The 23,864-nt window shown below is 35.8% G+C and overlaps 1 protein-coding gene across 1 annotated transcript in view; it reads right to left on the reverse strand.

The window, feature by feature from the left end:
• Positions 1 to 23,864, reverse strand: part of PACRG (parkin coregulated) — a 256,489-nt gene that overhangs the window by 143,892 nt on the left and 88,733 nt on the right. The window lies entirely within an intron of this gene.

The raw sequence follows: 23,864 nt of genomic DNA on the forward strand, positions 1-23,864 counted from the left end.
CATTAGCAAGAAACCAGTCATGTTGGGATCAGTTGTTCCTTTCATCATTATGACTCTAATGTTGAAAGACATCAACAGACTATTGCAGTGGTATTATTGGCTTCTAATGGCTATCATATCTGAAAGCAGGCTTCCACATTCTGCATCAGTATACCATTCTAAACATTGATCCATGATATCTATGTTGAATATATTACAGTACTCTTGCCTTGAGAAACATATACTATAGTGCTGTCCTAAATAATGAGCTGCAAACTTCCTTCCATATGTAAATAATAAAAAGTTATTACTAGCCATCAACCTCTGGTTGAACTTCTTCATGTATCAAAAAATCTAGGAACACCCAATGGCCACTGATTTTCATTACTTCAAAAATCTCCTAAGATACTATACTAACATTTAAGCTTATTTAAATTCAGGGTTAAATCTATCTTCCTGCACCTTTTACTTTCTGAGACAGGATAAATATCCAGACAGCAAGAAATTTGTTGAACAGTTTAGAATAAAGTGTATTACTGGCTGTCATATCATTGCCATTTAATTTATGTCTACACCTTCTAACCCAATATTTCATCTTTTATTTTAACATGTATATTTCAGGAATTGCTGCATACAGAATGTCCATGTGATCTTTAGGCATTTCCTGCAGCCTAAAACAATGCTAGGTCACCAAAATACAAAGACCTTCTAATTAAGAGCTACAATGTACAGTAGCTCTCATCAATCTGCAACCCATGGTCTGAAGTAAACCCCATCTGAAGACATTGCACAAAAAAGGAGCATGTTTACTAACCATGTGTAGAAGAATTGCCAGAAGTACAATTGCAAGTGTTCTTGGTGGTGGTGGCAGCTGCAACCCTAGATTATCAATAATGACTGGATTGTCAATCTAACAATGATACTGGAGCTTGCCTGCAGTGCAACAACTGACCATCTAATTGTTATTGATCACTAATAGAACATTCAAGGGTCTGCCCTTTGAGCTCCAGTCAGCACAGTTGTTGTGAAAAATAGACAACCAAGAAGTTTGTTTACCAACAAGCAAGTGAATGGTTGGGTGGATTTCAGTTGGAAGAAAGAAAACAACATGGACAATCTTCCATTCAATACGTGGGATCAGCATGGGTGAAGGAGGAACTAACTGAATTCTTTGGGGACTGGTGAAGGAAAGAGACTGAGTCTGTACATCATGCTGTTAATTGAGCAAATGTTGTATCTGTTTACAACAGATAAATGAGTAATGTCAACACAATCAGTTTATTAATACACAATTGCCTTCCTCTCCTTTTTCAGTAAGTTTTATTTCAGCTTCATAAATTGGCAGAATAGTTCACAATATTTCTTCAAAAGCACATGCTAGATATGATGCTTAACTGTTACCTCTTTGATGCAATTATTTATTTATTTGCATCCTTTTACAAATACTTGAAAGCAGAGAACCTATTCAACACATCTTCCTCCTCCTCCTATTTTTTCCATAACCCCCCACCACTACCCCTGTGAGCTAAGTTTGACTGAGAGTGTGTGACTGGCCCAAGGTCATCCACCTGACTGTCATACCTAAGGCAGGACTAGAACTCACAGTCTCCCACTTTCTAATCTGGTACCTTAACCACTACACCAACTGGCTTTGGGATGGTGGTGGTTACTTCATTCAAAGAACATAAAATGTATTATACAAAAATACTTTATTAGCATTTTCTCACCCTTTAAGAGCTAGGCTTTGTAACCTTTTAAAGTTCTTTTAAATGCCAAGCATTCTGGATTTGTCTTGGTATTTTATAGAGAGTGAGTACCAGAGGTGGGTTGCTGCTAGTTCGGCCCAGATCGGCAAAACCGGTAGTAGCAGTGGCAGGAGTCTGCGTCCACCCACCTGGACGCTTCTGTGTATGCGCAGAAGCATCGCACATGCGAGCACGTGTGAGAGAGAGCTCAAACCGATAGTAAAAAAATTGGCAAGCCACCTCTGGTAAGTGCCAACTGTCTTACTATGCAAACTTGGTCTGTACCAATAGAGCGCTAGTTAACAAGTGGCTCTGCTGACTTCATTGCCACCACTTCCACTGTACCACACCACTAGCCACCAAACAACTGATTGCCATGCCAGTTGTAGAGATCTCCATTCTCAGCCAGCTCACTAAATTTAATTATTGGTTCTCTTGAGTCAGGATACAACCACAGCTATGGACTAACATTGCTACTGCAATAAGATGTCATGGACAAGAAATACATTACAAATCACCAAAGGTTTGGCTACTCTAGTGGCAGGCAAGAAATGTTCTGTCTTCTTATGCACATGACCATCTGTTTGCCTCTATATCTATAATTCAGCCATATGACATTTCAAAAATGAAAACTCTCTGAGAATTTCAGCTTAATTTGTTAATAGGTATGCAGTTCCTCTCATGGAATATAATTGCAGGGTAACTTCTTAAATTAGGAGCAAACAAATGTCTTATTTTGGCGAGTCTTGTATAATTTTACCATGTACTTTTATTTCTGAATTTACAGATTGTATTTCCAGCTAAAGGTAATTCCAAATAGTAAAATCACATAAATATGTCAGGCATCTCCTAATCTATAGCAAAGAAGCATGCTAAAAATCAACAAGAACATTATAACAGAGCAAGAGAAGAAAGGCTTGATTCTTAAAAGCATGCTTAAAACAAAAAACTCTTTGTACTTTTTGCAGAAAGCATGAGAGTCTAGCTTAAGGAAAGCATTCCACAATTGTTCTGACACAACTGAAACTAAATCTCCCACTGCAGACCTGTAACCCAAAGCCCCACTCTCTGCCTTAAAGTTACAGCTAGAAGAGGATATGAAATTGAGAGAAATGGCTCTTTCATGAGCCCAGTTCTCACAAAGGTTGTAAACACTTTCCAGGGCTCAAGCACTCCATGACTGACAACTTTTGACTCATTCTCTCTGTGTCTACACACAACATGGATACATATAGAGATGGGGAGGGGGGGAGAGGGAGATATATATATCATTAGGTAGCTAGAAGCACTGCCCTACTTTTGTGTTCTGAAAATTCATTAAGTTGGATCCAGTCCAGAGGTGGTATTCAGCAGGTTCTGACCAGTTCTGGAGAACCAGTAGTGGAAATTTTGAGTAGTTCAGTGAACCAGTAAATACCACCTCTGACTGGCCCCACCCCAATGTATTCTCTGGGTTTCTGGAAAAGACATTTAGGCCTTCTACATGTTCATTTCTTGTCATCATGTACATGTACATCTGCAGAATACCACAATCTAATGTCTGGAAATATTCCCAATGGTAAATGAAACTTGACATTTGTTCATACAGCTGATGAGAATATGTAATTTCAGAAAAACTTAGAAACATATTAGTATTCTTTACACCAGTATAAATTGCAGTATGAAGTATGCAAATTACAAATTAGCTCAAGAGCAGCCACAGAAAGCTGGGGAGCACAATAAAATATGCTACTTGCAGGTTACTTGTCTACTGTGTGGAATGGAATATTGCATTAGACAAAGCTTTCATCTGCTTCTTTTGTGATCATATTCATAGTAATAAGAACTAACATTTATACGCATCCAGACAAAAGAATCTTTACTTTTATCATGGAAAGAAGGATTCTGGGCATTTCTGGTGTCCATATTTATTGACATTCACAATTATATCTGACTTCAGTAACTACATCATTTTAAAAAACAGACATATGACCTTACTTCTGGGAATATTAATTATTCTGTAAATGTGATTACTTCAAAATATATTGCTAATTTTATTGCATGTTAATATAATGCAAGGTCAGATTAAATGGTAAGGGCTGTAAAAATATTATCAAAGTGTACAGACTCTTGGTAGTTTTGCTATTGTTTGAAATCTTACATTAGTTAAAGGGAGATACTTTTTGAAGTCAGTAGTTTAATTTTACTATAATGGAAATGCAAGTTGTGCGAGAATTAGTAAAGTTTTATTTAATGAATACTTACTATGAATCTTATAAAAAACAGAGTACAACCAGAAATTAGAGGACATTATATTGAAAATAAAATATATCTATTTAATGAAGAAAGAACATATTGATTTCTAAGAAACCTTTTAATATTTACCCATTTTTTTAAAATAATATTTATTGTGGGCCTGCAATTACTTAAGATAAACAAAAAAAATCACAATGGTTTTGTTCTTTGGGCGATGTAAAAAGACTTTTTTTCATAAAACATTCCAGAAAACTATCAGTAAGAAACTCAATATTAACTACTAGAAAAGACAACTGGTAATAAAACTTGATTATTTTCCAATAAACTGGATATGTTTCAAAAGAAAAAACTCAACACAGCTTGATTGTAATCTATTGGAATTGAAATTGAAATATTTCCCATGTTCTGTCCATATGAAACAATTGGAACTCAGACCAGATGTTGCCCCTTTACTTTTACTTCAGGGTCATAAATGTAAAATGGGATCATGATCCATGTTTAATGAGACCTGCCACTCAAGTTGCAGAAAAATTGGCTCATAACATCATTATACAAAAATTTGAAAGAAAATATTTAAATAAATCCCTGTAATGCACAATAAGAATACAGACCGGCTGCTATCTATTACAAAATCGATTTTGACTGGCATCTGTTATGTAAAAAAAGAAGTCTTTAAATTAAAAATAAATAAATTTCAGGGTAACTCTACCAAGAGTTTTTACATTTATACAACTTTAGCAACATTTGTTTTTGAATGAAGCTAGCATGTCTATTTAGAAAACTAGTAGAACCCATCCATTTGTCTAAAACAACATATCCATCACGAATAACTTGGAAGCTTGTAGACATGGTTTTCTATAGGAGAACAAATGACAACAGGGACAGTATGACATCACAATGCAACTTTGCCCCTCAAGTTCTTGCATGTGTATGACTATATAAGGAACATAATTTATATTCCACTATCACAAATCACATTTTGTCATTTTGATTATATTTGACTTGCTGGAAATATCACTAGTTGCAAATATGCAGAAGAATAAATGTCTTTGGCCAGACGATGTATTTTTTCCTCTTCATGCTCCACTCCCATATCCCCCCATTTTTTCTAAATCCATCACAGCAAAAATATTACTCTCTTGCCGTACCAATTGGCTGTACAAAAATTGAGGATGAGGGAACCAAACCCCAGAAACCCAATTGCAGTGCTCGGAATAGAGAACACACTTCTGTGTTTCATGAAATAGCAAGATTTGGTTTCACCTTCAGAATAAAATGGTATGGATTATTTCATGCTTGAAAGAAGACTCTCAAAACAGTGTTATATTTCATGCATGGAACATTCACAATACAAATTTTGAGACCAGGATATTTTGAAAACTGGAATCGTTTAGGAGAAATGGGCAGTATAGAAATTTGCTAAATAAAATACTTTTGCATATCCCTACCATAGATGCAAAGACAGACAGATGATACAATTCTAAGCAGTCTAAGACCAATGAATCATAATTTCGTGTTTAGAAGTGGCAGAACTTAGTTATAAACAGCTAATAAATGTGTAATCTGCATGTATTAATCCCTTTCTCAGGACTGAGAACCAAAATACCAATTATGCTAGCTACATGAAAACACACCAAGTCGGCTTTTACACAGAATACTGAACTACATAAATACACGCAAAGTCTCTTCACATATAGATGATTTGAATCTCTCTGGCATCTACTTCACATAATTGTGGTTCCATAAGGTCAATCATAGGCAGTCAAAACTATTGTCTTCAAGCACAACTATGACACAGCTCAACAACAAAACATTTGTTTTTCAGTTTGCGAAATTAAATGTTTAAGGAGTTCTTGTTTGTCCAAGCTTTGCCTCAACCTGCCTCCCACTGGATGGAGTCAGAAAATTTGAATAGATTTTGCTAGCAAACTTCTCAGTGAATTAATCAGTTTTACTAGTCCTCCAAAATGTATTGCAGCCTTGGTTATCTAGGCAATATGCATCAAACCCATCTGTTATCCAGACTCTGGACTCAGGTAAATCCTTTATTCTCCTTTCCTCCATATGGAGAAAGAGGCTCTACATTTCAGTCTACAAATATCATTGGATTTGTTGGGGAAAAACATCTGGCTGCAAACTTATGATGTCACTGCCATGATCACAGCTTTCAATAACCAGACAAGTTTCCTCTTAACTGCTCGGATTTTGGGCAAAACTGCAGACAAATAGACAATGGAAGAAAGGGATTAGCAATTTATTTATTTTTCTCCTTCTTAAGGAATAAGAATGAGATTTTTGTACTCCAGGAACTGATGTCACTCAGAGGGCAGGAAGCTGATTGAATGATGATCTTTGCATTTTCCTATTGATCAGCTGAAGAGAGCACTGATTAGTTCATTCTCAGCATTTCAAGATTTGGCAAAAGCGGAGATGATTGTACAGCTGGCTCAAAAGCTTTGGAAGGATTAGAGAGTGAAAATCTGTCATGTGAAAGTCCCCAAAGACGACAGTAGAGAAACTGAACAGAAAAATACCAGCCAGATTTTTAGTCAGCTGTTTATCTTCTCTTATGTCACTTCTTAATGGCCAATTTTCCTTGGAAGTTGGAAAGGAAAGAAGCGCAAAAACATGTTTATTGTGCCAAAATGGCAAACTGAGATTAGTAGAAGATAAAGTAAACCAGTCTATACTTATTCCTACTCTGTTAAATTGGTGAGGCAGCCCTCAGAATGCTACACATGCAGGCTGACTCTGAACTACAACTGTTAATAAATAACTATCCAATATTTGATCTTTAATCTCTTGTGTTACTTTATTCTTTCAAAGATGCTTGAAGGATATGATGTGTAAAGTTTCCTTCCCGATTTGAAGTTAGTTCTGCTGTACACTGTAAGGTAGCATTACAAGATGAGTGTCTCTATGAGATTCATCTGAGAATATTGTTTCTGTTTATGGAAAGTCAAGGAAAGATATATAGATTTCTTTATTGCTTGCTATTCACATTAATTTGTAATGATGATGCAGAATGGCCAGGGCATGTGATGAGTCACTAAACTGAAGTTTCTCAGTAAAATATTCTCAGGCATGAGCAACTCATCAAGCTATCCACTGGCTCTTCCTTGCTATTAAGAAATATAGAAGAGATATGTGTTCCAATTCAACAAAAAAAGTTTCCTGATGTCTTGTACCTAAGTTTTTCTTTTATCCTGATTTTTGGCTGACTTTTTTTCAACTTCTTTTACCCCATAGTTTTCTTGGAAAGTTTTTGAAGTGGTTTGCTATTATCTCCTTGGGGTGGGGTGAGATAGATAGGTAGGTAGGTAGGTAGGTAGGTAGGTAGGTAGGTAGGTAGGTAGGGAGAGAGAGAGAGAGAGAGAGAGAGAGAGAGAGAGAGAGAGAGAGAGAGAGAGAGAGAGAGGGAGAGACAGACAGACAGACAGACAGACAGACAGACTCATCCGAGATCTTAACTACTACGCCAAACGGGCTCTCAAAAGAGTTGATAACCAAAAATCAGCCTATTGGTAGACACAATATTCTGCCTATAAAGAAGGGAAAAGGCCAAATAAGCATGCACTATGATTGTCCTCCCATTATAATAATTAATCACTACTATTTTTAAAAGATATATTATTTTATTTTAATTTATTTATATCCTACCTTTATTTTTTAAAATAAAATAACACTAGGCAGTTGAGAATGCACACAATCCTCCACTTCAAAACATTTTAAAATATGTGTACAAACTGTTAATGACCTATCATCCAAAAAACTTATCAGAAATAACTTCAGCAATATCAGACACCAATGTAATTCCAGACACAGATTTAATTTAAGTAAAAATCATATGTGAAATGTTTGGAGGAGATACAAATTTCCACTCACACTATTATCTTGCTTTATCAGCACTATGGCTTGTTATTAAAAACATTATTACCCTTTATTGGACAAACCTCTATTTATGTAAAGCACAATACGTTTATGAGCAAATTCAAATCAGCATAAAATTTAAGTGTTTCAACTGTTGTATGCATCTACATAGGCTTCTGATTTTGTTTTTAATTTGAGCTTGTTGGGTTAGGAGAGATTTTGTAATAAGAGTATAAGAATACAAAAGGTAATGAACTTCCTGATATATGAATTCAATGTGTTTTAAGATAGCTTTCTCCACTTAATTAGGCTTTTAGTGTGTATTGGGATAACAATTCTTGGATTCCCAGTCAAAATACTGCTGATGAAGAATTCTAGGGTTATCAGTTGGATGGATAAGGTTGGACTATTATTTGCTCCTTTTATCCTATGGATAAAAAGCAGGAGAAAATTGGTGCCTTAATTTTCACATATAGCCTTCTTGAAAAACCAGATATAGCTGCTTTAACCAGAAAAACCTGGACAAGATTGATCTTCCAAGTGAAAATATTATGAACCAGCAATACTGATATGCTTTCAAGGGAGGATGCTGCTGCCAGATGCACCACCATACTTAGGAGCAAATAATAATCCAGGGAAAGAAATAAGTCTATATGGACTAACACTTCATTGAGTGCCCAATGAATATAATATCCTCTAACACACTTAAGTATGACAAACTAGCTTAGATATATTTGGCACAGTGAGTTTAGTCCTCTAACTGTTAGTTACTGATTCTAGGAACAGCTGCCTGAAATATCTTCTCATTCTGCGTAACAATAGGGCCACCCCTAGATGCTATTCCCTCTGATTTGGGACATATTTTTTTTTAAAAAAGTGGGGAAGCAATTATTTTCTTCTAAGTCAGTGATGGCTAATCTTTTTGGCCTCATGTGCCAAAAGAGTGCATGCCCACACCCATAATGCAATGTCCCCTGCCACCCTGTGCATGCGCGGGCAACTCCTCAGCACTCCCCCGCCTCCCTGTGCGTGACCACAACTCCCGCATACTCCCCCCCGTGCATACACACAACCCCCGCACCCCATTTTGGGCCTAACAGGCCTCCATGAAGCCTCCTGGGACCAAAAACAGTGCACAGGGGGTGCTGCTCCGCCTGTCCCCACGTATGCACATGTCATCTACATGCACGACAGAAACTCAAAAAACAGTTGGCCAGCAGGGGCTGTGCATATGCACAGTGGACCTGAGCTGGGTGATGGGTGGTGTGCCTGCAGCGAGGGCTCCACATGCCACCTGTGGCACGCGTGCCATAGGTTTGCCATCACAGTTCTAAGATGTAACGATGAGATTAAACCTAGGCCATTTCATAAGGATTTTCAATTCCATCTGGAAACATGCTTGTGATGAACTGGTCATGTGAACAGATTAAGCACATGTCAAAACCGCAATTTTGTACTTCGTACATTAAAAATAAAATAGGTTTACCCACATCCTAAACTTGGAAGCAAAACTGTGATAAGCAATCTTAACGAAAGAACTCAAAAGTCTTCTTCACGGAAAACATATTTTGAAGCCAGAATTGAAAACCAGCAGCACAAGAAGCACAAAGTTCATGTGAATTGGCACTTAATCAGAATAGAGTGAAAAGTAAAGAAATTGGAAACATTCCATCTCTCAGAGGATTAATAGTGTAAGCTGAATTACCTTTAATTGTAATTAGATTCTGGGAGGCTCAACAGAGGAGAAATCTCTTAGGTATGCTACCATGCCAGGAATTTCAGACAAACAATTCTCATAAAGAAGAGGCATTGACAAACTGATTCACAAAGGTTTCCAGACAAATATTTCTTTATCCCTCTTTGGGCAACACAGATATTATCCAGAAAACTCTATTAAATAGAAACAGTTTATATTTGATGCATATTCATACTTTCTTCTATAACATTTAATTAAAATTGTCTCATTTATTTGGTTGTAATCTAAATTTTACTAAAGGTATTCAAAGTATAATGTGGCTTCATTATATTAAAAATAGGGATCGAACGGAAATGGGAGATTCATTCCTGATTAAATAATAACTACTTTAGTACACAGGTATTTAATAGTAATAAACAGCACACATAGGACTTTTTCACTATTTCTGATATTTACTACTTATACAATTTGTACTTTTTAAACTCCCTCCTCTCCATTTTTGCAAGTGCCTTCTGCTTAAGAAAAGAAGGTCAGAGAATATAACAAATAGTATCTTTAGTATCTTTAGTATAGTATCTATAGTATCTTTAAGGAAATAGCTTCTATCATGAGAAGAGAAGCATTTTTTCTACAGTTCTTTCAGATATGCTCCAAAGTTTTTTGGGGAAGTTCTGAAGCAGATTCAAGGAAAACCCAGGGAATTTACACAGCATTTACATATTATAGGCTTTCATCCATTGATTTGGGGGATCCGATAAAATAATTTGCCAAACTCCAATAAAGTTGCATAGTTTTTAAAAAGTCCTCCCTCCCTCCCTGTAACTCTTGGCAGCCCACAAAAAATACATAACAGGCACAAATGGTTTCTTTTTTATGATTTTGATTGTTTTTTACAAATTGTATTATTCCACTGAAAAGTGATCTCCAAATCAAGAAAATAACTACACAAAATAAATAAATAAATAATGCATCAAAATATTTTTTTAACATTTTTTTTTGCAAAGTTAAGAGACACACATCCCATATGGTCTATTGAAAAAGTTACAAATATTTTCAAATTCTTCTAGAAGGGGATAGTTTTGGACCTAACTGTACTTCCACCTTTCCAGAGAACCAATCTTACTATGGCCTCTTTGACTTCTGAAAATGGGAAACAAATATCTGTTTCTCAGCACATGATTGAATCAGCTGGGCCAACTCCAAAGGAGAACTGCAGTCCTGCAACTAATGAGACATTGAACTGTAATATATAAATAAAATAGAGTAATAAATATTATTTCTGTTCCATCAACTGCCGCATTACACATGTACCATTGTACAATGTTGCTTTCTTTCCTCCCAGTATGAAGTGGAGCTAATCTAATTTATGGAAATTGGTAGTAGATGAAGTGTTAGAGTCGCCCTAGGGGTGAAGATAAAATAATCTGTGTTCAAGGCTGTGCTTAATGAAGTTCCCTGAGTGACAACACTCACTATCTCTCAGTCTAAGTAACTTTGCAGGGTGCTTGTGGATATAAAGGAGAATTACTTACTAATTAGATATATTATTCTAATACACACACATATATACATCATATATATCTTAGCCACAGGCTCTTATCCGTTATCAACGAAGCCAGGGTGAAAGGTATCTATTAGATTTTTTACAACCCCTGGTATGCCCAAATATGGAAGGAAGATCACTACTTCCATTCTCTGTCCTTCGGCTCGTCACAAGAGACCATCCAGGCAGAAACCCAATATTTTTACTGTTGCCTTTTTTGTTACATTTGTTGTATTTGTGCTGATAAATAAATAAAGGGAGACTAGTATAGATCTATTTCAAGCTATTTAGCTCTCATCAGCTAGCCATACCCTTACTGGGATTTGAACCTGGGCTATATTACATACTAGGCAGACATCTTAGCCATTAGGCCACAGGCTCAAGAGACCATCCAGGCAGAAACCCAATAAACCCTGGATGGTCTCTTGTGACGAGCCGAAGGACAGAGAAAAAAACATATATATATATATATACATATACACATACACATACACATACACATACACATACACATACACATACACATACACATACACATACACATACACATACACATACACATACACATACACATACACATACACATACACATACACATACACATACACATACACATACACATACACATACACATACACATACACATACACATATATATATATATATATATATATATATATATATATATATATATATATATATATATATATGCTAAATAGCATTTTTTCCTCTTTTTTTAGTTGCTGTTGCCTAACTTGCTTGGTCTATTGTATTTTTTCCTTTTTTCAAACTATTTAATAGTTTAGTATTATGTATTCAGGTTAAGGTAGAAACATTTCTTGTAGAATAAACAGTTTGTTGTGTTAATAATCTCCAACCTGTATTATGTATGTCTTATAATAATATGTATTTTTTAAAGCAAAACTGATGGATAACATCAGGGATATGGCTCTGTGGAGAATATAAAAAACATTGACAAGGAACATCAAATAAAGTTCATCTACTATACTTATATTAGTCTTCTTTTGAGAGAAAGTGAGACAGAGAGGGATGGGGAATATTTCCAATATCCTAATTCTCCTTTTCCCAATCTGATTTGTGTTAATGCAATCCACCCCCACCAAAAAAAACACTGCAGATTAATGGTAAATAAATCTTTAAGCTTCACAGTCATCCATAACTGGAAGGATTCTCCTTAGCATCTATTGTACTCTGTAGTTTAGTAGATAACATCCAAATTCTAGCAGGCAGAGAAAAGGAAAGACCTTTGACACTGAAGGAGCACAGGTATGAATAAGAACTCACATTCAGAAACAGTTAGGAATTGTGGAGAAAAATGTCCAAATGTTTTAATTTATTTATATATGTCCTATTTCTTAAAATATTAAAATAAATTTAAGATTGAAAATTTGAAAAATCATAAAATATAGCATCATAAAAAAATTTAAATGTAAAAAATGTTAACAGCCCAATCAGAAGTCCTTCACCCCCAAAGCCCACATCTGTTTTTATGGCTCCCAAGGTTGACACACTAAATAGTTTGAAAGTTTGAAAAGAACTAGAACTACAATACTTCAGCATGGAAAGAACACAAATGGATCTAATGTTTTGATGCTTCAACAGGTTGGGATTAAATGTCCTCACTTTTCCCCCTAAAGGTTTCCTTTAGGTTTGTTGTTTTGGCATAGACAGAATGTGATGACACTTGCAACTCCTTCCGTGAACATGGCAAGAATCAAATTGCACAGATAAATGGAATAGGAGTGGTGGTGTGAAAGACTTCAGCAAACCTAACCTATATCCATAATAATGATGATGATAAATCTACCCCAGGAAATGAAAGCAAATATGACTTTCAAGTCTCCCAATGGGAATATTCTTCGTCTCTATCTGATATTTAAATTTATCTGTGCTGCAATTAAAAACAATATTTTGATACTAAAATAAACAAACTAATTACAGTCCAAATGAGTATACACTTCCTAAACAATGTTCCCTCTAATTTTTTTTCAGTGTGTCCAGAAAAGTATAGTGTTTGAGCGGCACATTTTCATGCCTGAGCACCTGAATTTTTTTCACAGATGTTTCACAGAGCAATTGATTTATAGGATCTGAATTGGAATGGAGAAAAATGTGCGTGAGTGTGTGTGTTTGTGTGTTTGAGTGAGCGAGGGATCCGGTAAGGGAACTGCGCCTATTTAGAAAAGAAGGTAAATTATTGCAAACATGATCAGTTGAAGATAAGTATAGGGACAGGTTGGACGGTAGAGAGAAAGTGATAAAAAAGTGGGAGAGAGGAAGAGAGGAAGAAAAAAGAGGGAAGAGAGACAGAAAGAGACAGAGAAGGAGAGAGAAAGTGACAGAAGAGTGGGAAAGAAGAAGAGAGAAAGAGAGACAAAAAGAAAGAGGGTGAGAGAGACAGAAAGAGACAAAGAGGAGAGAGAAGGGAGAAGGAGAGAGAAAGTGACGGAAGAATGGAAAAGAAGGAGAGAGAAAGAAGAGAGACAAAGAGAAAGAGGATGAGAGAGACAGAGAGACAAGGGAGGAAGAGGAAAGAGTAAGAGAGAACATCTCATTTCAACCCTGAGGTGCAAATATTCTCTTTGATTGGTAATTTTATTTGTCCATTTACTATCCAATACTCTCATTTCTCCTTAAGATTATCAAGAATTCCCTTCTTTTTATTGAATTTATCACAATACCTTGAGAGCAACTTTTTCAGCATAGCTTTACAGCTATTTAAAATATATAATAATTTAGGTCAGGTTTTCAGAACATTAGTCTATTTATAAGTCACTAAGTGCAAAGAAACAGAATTCAGAAAGTTGGCTTCCCTTTTTGTAATTGCCTATTTCCTGTTTAATTTTCTACCTACATTTTTGATAACTGATATTCACTGTTGACCCAAGAAACCCTCCCTGTGAACTTTGTTGGGTTTCCATGGAATGAAGTTTGATCTTTTTTTTCAACCACACAGTAGCATATTCTTTCTAAGGAGGATATAATCAAGATAGTCCATAATTACCTATCAATATAACAGTATGGCGATTGACAATCTTTTTATATTTCAACTCTCTTTCAGTCTTAAAAGGTTTGGTGACGAGAAATCCAAAAATTCTTTTAAAGAGAAAAAAAATGCTTGCACAATTGCACATATGGAGACATGTATATATACACAACACATAGAAAAAGAAACTTAACAAAGTGCTAAGTCTGCCCAGCAACTAACTAACTCTCTCCCCCTCTCCCCCTCCCCCCCTCTCTCTGGCAAATGTCAAATCCGAGCAGCCGCTGCTGGGAGCCCGTCCCATGCCTTCTCCCAACCCCCACACCCCTTTTCTCAGCTACTTTCTGCCGTGATTGCTGTCTCCAGGCTGGCTCTCCTCTCCTATTATCGTGGAAGGCGTCTCACAAAAACCACTGTGCGGCAGTTGGAAATTGCTGCGTGGTATTTTGTTGCCACATGCACGGCCGCACAAGCGCGCAGCTTAGAGGGAACATTGTTCCTAAGCTGTATCACTAGGGTTCTTTGTAGCATTCTCCTTTGTGGATTTAGGCAGTATAGTCTCAATAGTAATTTAACCACAAAGCCTTCTTCATACAATAGTTTCCTGCAAGTCTTTCAAAAGTACTTAAGAGCAGTCCTAGCAAAAAAGATTGTGTGAGAAGCCAAGATTTTCCCAGATGAATTGAAACAACCAAGATAACTTCTTCAATATACATTTCAAGGAACTTATAACAGAAAGTTATAATATAATTCAGAGATGAATATGCCCAAGTATAATTGGTTTATTTGTATGGTCTCAATAAATAGTAACAGAACAATTACAACATATGCAGACATATACATACACTCGTGTGTGTGTATGTGTGTGTGTTATATGTCTACATATACAAACATACATACATACATACATACATACATACATACATACATACATACATACATATTCCAACAATAGTTCATTCAACTACTTCATTCCTGTTCACTTTGTGCTCTCATCCTATTCTTTCCATTATCAACTAAAGTTAATTTGAAAGCTACTCTGATTTTAAAAATGAATATACTATGCATTATGTCACCATCTTTGAATGTCACATTGAAGAGAAGAACACATTGATCTATTCAAAGTTGCTCTGAGATAAAAAAGCAGATTGATAAACAAATTCTAGTATCAGCAGGGACAGAACAATGTAAGATAATTATTTTACTTATAAAATGAAAGTGACTTCAGCACTTTTTCCCTTCTACCCATATTAATCTAAATTGTGCTAGCTGATATTAACCATGGAAATAAGTGAGTGTGTCTCATAATTATTTGAACCACATAATGAATTAAGATTAAATTAAGAGCATCAAGGTCTTTTGGCCTGATGGATAAATATGTCAGCTTCATACTCTCATAGGTTTTACTCATTTTACTAATACAGAAAGTTAAATTTAAAATCTGATGACATTTATGCGAATTTCCCAAATCCAACCAATATTTCCTCCCTACTTAAATCCCACTGATAATATAACAGAGCAGTTATGAGTCATGTACTACAAATCACATAACATGTTATAAATGAAAAGCTTCATAGACTCATGAATTATACAGGACTTTTCTGTAGCTGGATCGAACTAAGCAGGGTCAGGCCTATATAGATTTTAGATGGGAGATTGCCAAGAAATTCCAGGCCTGTGGGTTAAACTAGAAAACTGAAAAACACTATCATGAAAGAAAGCAGGAGAAACAAAACAATACAAATGTTTAATTCATTAATCCATTAATTCATCAAAGGAGATTTTGTACCAAAACATATCAAACTCATCATATTCTTCATTCATCAGAGGTTTTTTTAGCTGCAGGCTCAAATATGAAAGATGGAATAAGATAAAATACCCTGAAGATCCCTTAGATCTGAGTTTATAAAAGCAATAGTTCTAAATAATTGTATACAATTGTTTAGATACATGCCTTATATATGTCAATTAAGATACTGTATATATTACAATGATATTTGTCTTAGTTGACATATATTATTGTATGCTGTTCTTATATATGAAAGAATATGCCCTAATGTTAACCACATATTTTGAGTCTCTATCCCCCGCCCTAAAGAAATCATCTCTGAATTGGCAAATTTATTAGATTTCAGAATCTATTTCATAATTAAGAACTTGCCAGGATACTGAGTTTTTTAATTATTTCAGTTCCTACAGCCATCCACTGTGCATTACAGGCAATCCTTGATTTATGACCACAATTGAGCCAAAATTTTCTGTTACTAAGTGAGACAATTGTTAAGTGAGTTTCACCCCATTTTACAAATTTTCTTGCCACAGTTATTAAGTGAATCATTGCAATTGTTAAATTAGTAACATCGTTGTTAGTGAATTTAGCTTCCCCATTGACTTTGCTTGTCAGAAGGTTGATCCTGGGACACTACAATCATCATAAATATAAGTCAGTTGCCAAGTATCATAGGAACCATGGTGGCGCGATGGTTAGAATGCAGTATTGCAGGCTAATTTTGCCCACTGCCGGGAGTTCGATCCTGACTGGCTCAAGGTTGATTCAGTTTTCCATCCTTCTGAGAGTGGTAAAAAGAGAACCCAGATTGTTGGGGGCAATATCCTCGCATTTGTAAACCACTCAAGACAGTGCTGTAAAGCATTAAGGAGCATTATATAAGTCTAAGTGCTATTGCTATCTGCATTTTGATTATCTGTCCATGGGGATGCTACAACAATCGTAAATGTGAAAAACATTCATAGGTCACTTTTTTCAAGTGCCCTTGAACAGTCACCAAACAAACAGTTGCATGTTGAGGAGTATCTGTACTTAAGTCAGTTTATTAAGTTTATTGTTGTTGAAAACAACAATATAAACAAAACAAGTATAGAAAAGGTTTGTGGGAGGGGCGCAACCCACAAAAGTTAGCAAAAAACAACCCATACCCCAAAAGTGGACTCACAAAATGTCCTAGATTTGCACGTCTGGACACAGCTAGTTACCTGGCATATGCCTAAGAATAAATTAATATCAAAAATGTATTAAAAGGGGAGGGAAAAATACATCAAAGCAATATTTATCTGGATAGGAACGGAGGAAGAGAAAGATCTTCAACAGGCACCTAAGAGGTAAAACAGAAGTGCAGAGAACTTCAGAGTGCAGCGGTCTTAACAAAAAGCCCTTTCAAAATGACTTAACTTTCATATTTTGCATGCTCAACACATGTAAGATAACCTCCTCCCCTCTGTGGCCACAGAGTCCCACCAGGTCTGTAATAGTGAGTGATGCATCTTTAGTACCTTGCTATAATACAATAAATAACTCAATATCAAGTGAAGTGACAGTGCAAAGCTAATCTCTTCATTTTCTCCCTCCACTCCCATGGTTTTATAAAAAGCTAGAATAGCAAAATGCAGGCTCAAAGATACAAGCAACTGTCCAAGGCAGTGGAACAGCCCACTGAATTTAATCAAGGATTGGATGTATTAAAACTCACAGATTAAACTTAATGAATAGAGAGTGGAAATGACTAAAAATAACTCAGGAAGTGTTGCAACAAAGGCAGTGAAGAGAAACAATTATATTAACTCAGAACCATATTACACATCAGTTGGCTGCATCTGGCATGCAGAATATTATATGGCAGATAACTGGTTTATGTATGCATGCCAATGTGAGATTCATGACAGAATGCTGTTGTGTTCATCTCTCAAAATAATCAGAAAAGATAGTTACAACAACCTAAATAATGCATGTAAACACCAGTGTTTCTTTTTTTAAAAAAAATTCAAGGACTTGCTTCATTGAGTGCTAACATTCATGAATAACAATGATTCCTTCTAACGATCCCACAGTACTGTCAAAATGAAAAACTACAAAACACTCATTTTTAAAATCTCAGCCTTAACAAATTCTTGATGCTGTTATCATCAAGCTCTGTGACTGCCTTCTCCAGAACTTTGGGCTTGGGAAACTGAATCAGTCTCTCCTGCTGGAGGTTCAGGAACTTAAACTCTTATGGCTTGAATTACTCTTAGCAGCTGCTCTTTTAACAAACTATATGTATTAAAAAAAACACCTCTAAAGGTACGGTAACTTTCTCAACTTCCATTTCTTTTGGAAATGATGAATCTGAGGTCAGTTATAAACACTCAGAGTCTCTTTTAAATACGTTTTGAAAGGAATTAAATTCATAGACTACGCAGAAAGAAATCGGGGCGGGGGAATGATGACCCTGAACTGCAGATAATTCCATAGCATTTTTCTGCATTCCCCATTTTCAATTCTTCTTGCATACTTGCTGCACAGAAAAAAAAAACAATTTAAGAAACTTTAGAATACTTTCTTTGGGATTTTTCTCAGGCATTCTGAGAAGGATCATGTGAAGGGAAATAGAAATTAGATCTTCCTTTTACCATAGACATCATCTCCATATTAACAATAAAGATCTGCAAGAAAAAATCCCTTTCTTTGATCACTCAGTCACACATGCACTAATCATCTTAAAGTTTGACTACTGAAAAATAGTCTGCAAGGGGATGCTCTTGAAGACTGTCTTGAAGCTTTAAATTGTCCAGAATATGGCAGTGTAAACAGTAATGGGCATGGCTTGTTATGCCCATGTAACACCTCTGCTTCATAAGCTGTACTGTTTGCCAGTTTGCTTCTCTGTGTGATTTAAGGTGTCAGTAGTTCCCTACATAGGGTCCAGTTACCTCTCTCTTATAGTGATTTGAACCTACAGGGTTGGCATACTCTAGTTCCTTTGATTAAACATTGTCATCTCTCAAGATCCTGAAATGGCTGATTTCAAAGACGTTGTCGCTGCTCGACTCAAAGAGGAGCGGCGGAGCGCTCCAGCGCTGCTAGAAGTCTCCCACAGCTGCTATTTGAAATCAGATAGACAGTGAGATCCCAAATCAAGTGAGATATGCAAGTGGGAAGTGATCCAATTTAGCCTCCAGACTAGTCCTGTCAGAGGACAGTGTGGCTGAAAGGGCCCAAGAACCTAGCTGCCACCCTTTAAGGGCTAAGGCAGAATTGTCACAACCTCCAATGTGGATTCCACCTTTCAAGACTAGTCACAATCCTAGCTCAATACAGATATCTTCACAATTAAGAGTAAATTCAAGATATTTATGAGGAGAAGCTCGATGACACATCCGTCCACATTAAGGGACTGAGTCGGAAGCTGGGTCTGCCTAGCAATAGGGGCATGGCTTAACTGTATTGTCGGACTCAGTCCAATCAATGAGCAGATAAAGTCAATCCAGCCTGGATGCTACTCCCCCCCCCCTATGGAGAATGTGCCTTTTTTGTAGGAACATTTGCCTTCTGGAACAATGTTCTCCCCAAGAGCCAGATGCTCCCATTTAATTCCAGTTGTTTAGAAGAACTGTGAAAACCTCAATTTTCACTCATGATTTTTGTGAGGGGAGATTGGGATCCTCCATTTCATTCCATCTGTTTATTGTGCTTGCCATCTGTTATCTTTCGCTTCTATTGATTTTATTATAACTTCTTTAATTATTGTAAGCTTCCCAGAAGTGTTGCGACTCAGACAGCATACGTTTAATAAATTATTATTATTATTTTTCAATAATCTACTTCTAGAAATTCATATCACTCTCTCTTTGATGTGAAGATCTGGTTGTCTGGCCAAGTCTTGAGCCAGGGCAACTGTGGAACCCATTTTGCCCTTTATTTGTTTTGGGGTTGTTTGTATAAGAGCTGTGGTGGCGTAGTCTGTGTTTTTATGTTTTTAATGTGGACATTTTTGTAGGCCACTTTTAAATAAGGCAAATGAATCACAGATTTCAGAAAACAGGACAATCAAAGGGTAATTGTGTTCTAGTACATAGTCAAGGTTGATTCAGCGTTCCATCCTTCTAAGGTCGATAAAGGACCCAGATTGTTGAGGGCAATATGCTGACTCTATAAACTGTTTAGAGAGGGCTGTAAAGCACTGTGAAGCAGAGTATAAGTCTAAGACCTATTCCAATTGCTATTTCTTTCAGCAATGTAAACTAGGATGGTCTAGGTTAAAATGCATTCCAAGTTTCTCTTTCATCCTGAGGTGAGAGACCACCAATAAGAGATCATATAGAATCATAGATTCATAGGGCTAGAAGTGATCTTGGAGGTCTTCTATTCTAACCTCCTGCCCAAGGCAGGAATCCTTATACTATCCTGGACAAATGTTTGTCCAATCTTTTCTTGAAAACCTCCAATGATGACAAGCCAGGAGTCAAGTTATTCCATTGTTTAATTATTCTCGCTGTCAGGAAATTCCTCCTCAGTTCCAGTTTGAATCTCTCTTTGATGAACTTCCACCCAATGCTTCTTGTTCTGCCTACAGGTACTATGGAGAATAAATCGATCTTCTCTTCCCTGTGGTGGTCCTTCAAATACTGGAATATGGATTTACTATGTGGCCAATATTGATTGCTTAAAGTCAATGTTCATCTTAAGCATTGTTTTCATGATGAGCATATGTACATTTCAGATAAACTGGTGGGTTGCTACTAGCTGCTACTAGACAAATAAATTAAGCAGAATAATTCAGGTTCTCAAATTCCCAGTGATAACTATACAAGGAGTAGGGCTGTTTGTAAGGCTATAGTTAAGAAACTATAGCCTTACACAAAAAATACCATTTTCAGGGCAACTCTAGCAAAAGAATTAGATTTATTTTACTTTTTTCAACCTATTACCCCCTCCTTCATTAATTTCTTCCATTTAAAAAAACTTTCAATTTTTTAAGCATCACAATATTTTTATTAACATGTTCAGACAGCTACATTAATGTATTCAGATTTTTGTAGTGCCTTAAATGTTCTTTTGCTGACTAGGAAATAAGTGGCCATTTCTTGCATGCCAAGTGTACTAGAAAGAAAAGATTCAGTATACTATTTTTTTACATGCATTAAAAAAATGAAAGGTAACTTGTGTAAAACCAGAAACAGTGAGCTTATCATGTTTTCCATCTGCTGAATTCTCTCTTCTGATCGTTTTGGTTGCTGTAGCCTTATATCTTCTCAGTGAATATAATTTCAAAGCATATTTTTCTTTTTGACAATATCCCCCTCCCATAAACCATTTTTAGTAACATATGTTTCTTTTTTTCTCTTTTTCTTTACTTTGATGTTGCTTACATCTCTTCTTTACAATGCTTCAGGTAATGCATTTCATAGTGAACAAACCCCTGGCATATTTATTTCTGTCTTACTTTGAGCCTTTTTAATGACATTTATGTGCATATATCTATCTGTCCCTCTCTGCCCATATATATTTGCATTTGGCCTTGCTACTATTTGTTATTTAGTTAGATAAATAGAATTAATCACAAGAGCATAATTTTAACAAGAACTGAAAGGCGGGTCACATGCCTTGGAACTAGATAGGATAAGAAGCAGTACTATTCATTTATGTTTTGACAAAAATAATTTAATCTTTGCATTCTTCCTAACATCTTATATTTGAAATTTATGGCAATGCTTCAAAGTCATACACATTTTAACTTAACTGAATATCAGCACAATTGTTCCAAGTAATTTTCTCTAAAAAGTCTGATGCTTCTGTAAACTTTATTGTAGTGTCTTTAATAGGATTTTATAAGTTTTATTTGCTGCCGTAAAATACTCTGCCACTATTCTTTATTATGTAGCTTGATTTTATCACTCAAAAGAAAAAAAAGAAAAACACCAGTTGAACAATCTGTTAGCACATGCAGTATTTCACTACATAAACAAAATATCAAGATGATTTGGCATAGCCACAAAAAAAAGCACACTGTATTCTTTAAAAATGAAAACATAGAAATAATTTTGGGAAAAGAAATGCAGCCAGTATGACTTCATCAGTATATCTGAGATTCTACTGTATATGCTGATAAAAGAACAAAATAAAACTTTCATAAAAGCTCTTTTTAGTATACACTTTCTTATTCTACATGCAGCTTTGAAAAGAAATCATCATTTAAAAGTGTCTTAATCAGACAGCACAGCAGAATGCATTATTTTAATCTGACATTTAAAAATTAGTAGAGAATATTTCTCTAGCAAGCCTCATTTAAAAGGTAAACAGTCTACAAACTGTACACTATTACTGAAAGGTTATCTACACGAACCCATGTTTACAAGCAATCATATGTTTATTGCTTAGAGTAGTGTCTGAGAATCAAATGATGTAACATACTTTTATATTTAATTATTGGCACAATTTACAATGCTACATTTTCAGCCTTTGTACACTAGGAGAAACAAAAGAGATGAAACACTGTGGGAAACAGAAATCCCACTAAGACTTGTGAGAGTAGTAAAGTGCAGTTGTATGTAATTTAGGCACTCCTGAGCAAATGGTTTGTTTCAATAGATTTCTAAGTAAACAGAAGCTGACAAAGCCTCTATATGGCATCAAATTAAACACAACATCCTTCGGCAAATGTGAAAGCACAGTTACTATTTGTGTGCAGTTGTTTACAGATTCAAAACAAGAAAACAGGGAATATGGCAGGTGCAGAAGTTTGGAGCATCTTTTGGCGAGGACTTAGTAACACCTCCTTTGGCAGTAATTACAGCTTCCAAATATCTCCTGTAGCCAGAGTAGAGTTCTCCTATTCTTGCTTTTGCAAGATTGCTTTCCCTCACTTGATCTTGCAAAACATTTCCAGCTTAGAAATATTCTTTGGTTTCTTGTATGAACTGCATGTTTGAAATCTCCCTGTGTATCTTCAAATATATCCAGGACTAGGCACTAGCAAGGCCATTTCAAAATCTTGGTATTTTGTTACAATAAATCTTTCACAGTCATTAGAGTATACTTTTTGTCACTGTCTTGTGGAAATATCCAACTTCACTGTCTTCACTTCTTTTGGCTATTGGATCAATTGACAGCTACTTATACTTCCTAATTTTCCCTATGTTTATTATAGACAACTCTCAATTCTATCTTGGGAGATAAAAGGGTATTATAGGAGCCTGATGCTGGGCAAACTATAAAGTGTATTTATAGCAATAAGGAAAGACAGACTGAGAATAAACATACTGTATTAGCTATTTTCATTGCACCACCTTCCTTGGATTCAGGCCAAGCCTCTGAAGTGAGGAATTTTGAAAAACAATTCCATATGATTTCTTAGAATGCCTAGAAAGTTCAAAATGTAAATCTATTATCTATTAGGCTAAAAAAAATGGTATGTGTGAAGAGAAATAGAGGGAAGCTCGAATGGTATGATTGGAATCCAAACATAATGACTTTACAGTAAGTAAGGTTTGGTTGCAAGGTTCATTTATAGCAATATCCAACTTAATTATTGAAGTTTCTTCAGCTTTTTCTGTAGTTAAAATGGCAACTGCTATAGAAGGAGAAATAGCTGAGGGGAGCCAATTTTGCAGAAGAACCATTTCAAAAACAATTAAAGAAGTAAAGTCAAAGCAGCTCAGTTAGAATGAAAGAGGCCCAGTGGATCCGAAATGCTGACTAGTAAAGGAAGCTAAAACCAAGTATTGTGGAAAATGGCATGCATGATCAGAAGCACAGAGCACGCAGAGTCACAACAGAAGGCAGTAATCAATTACACATTAAACTTTCCCTGCTGTACATTTAATAAAGAAAAGGGAATAATAATAATATCTGCATAGGATCAAGTAATAGCTTTTTAAAAAGGACATTTTTGTGTGAGTGATCTTATATATGGATACATAAACACACTACTAATCTGTATTAAATATTTCTGCATAAAATGGCATTAGTATAAATAGAAATAGGACAGTATTTTGTGATAATCTGTATGTGGA

This window comes from Thamnophis sirtalis, unplaced genomic scaffold (assembly GCF_051295495.1).
Source record: "Thamnophis sirtalis isolate CommonGarterSnake01/CBP01778 unplaced genomic scaffold, rThaSir2_p1.2 scaffold_6, whole genome shotgun sequence".
NCBI lineage: Eukaryota > Metazoa > Chordata > Lepidosauria > Squamata > Natricidae > Thamnophis > Thamnophis sirtalis.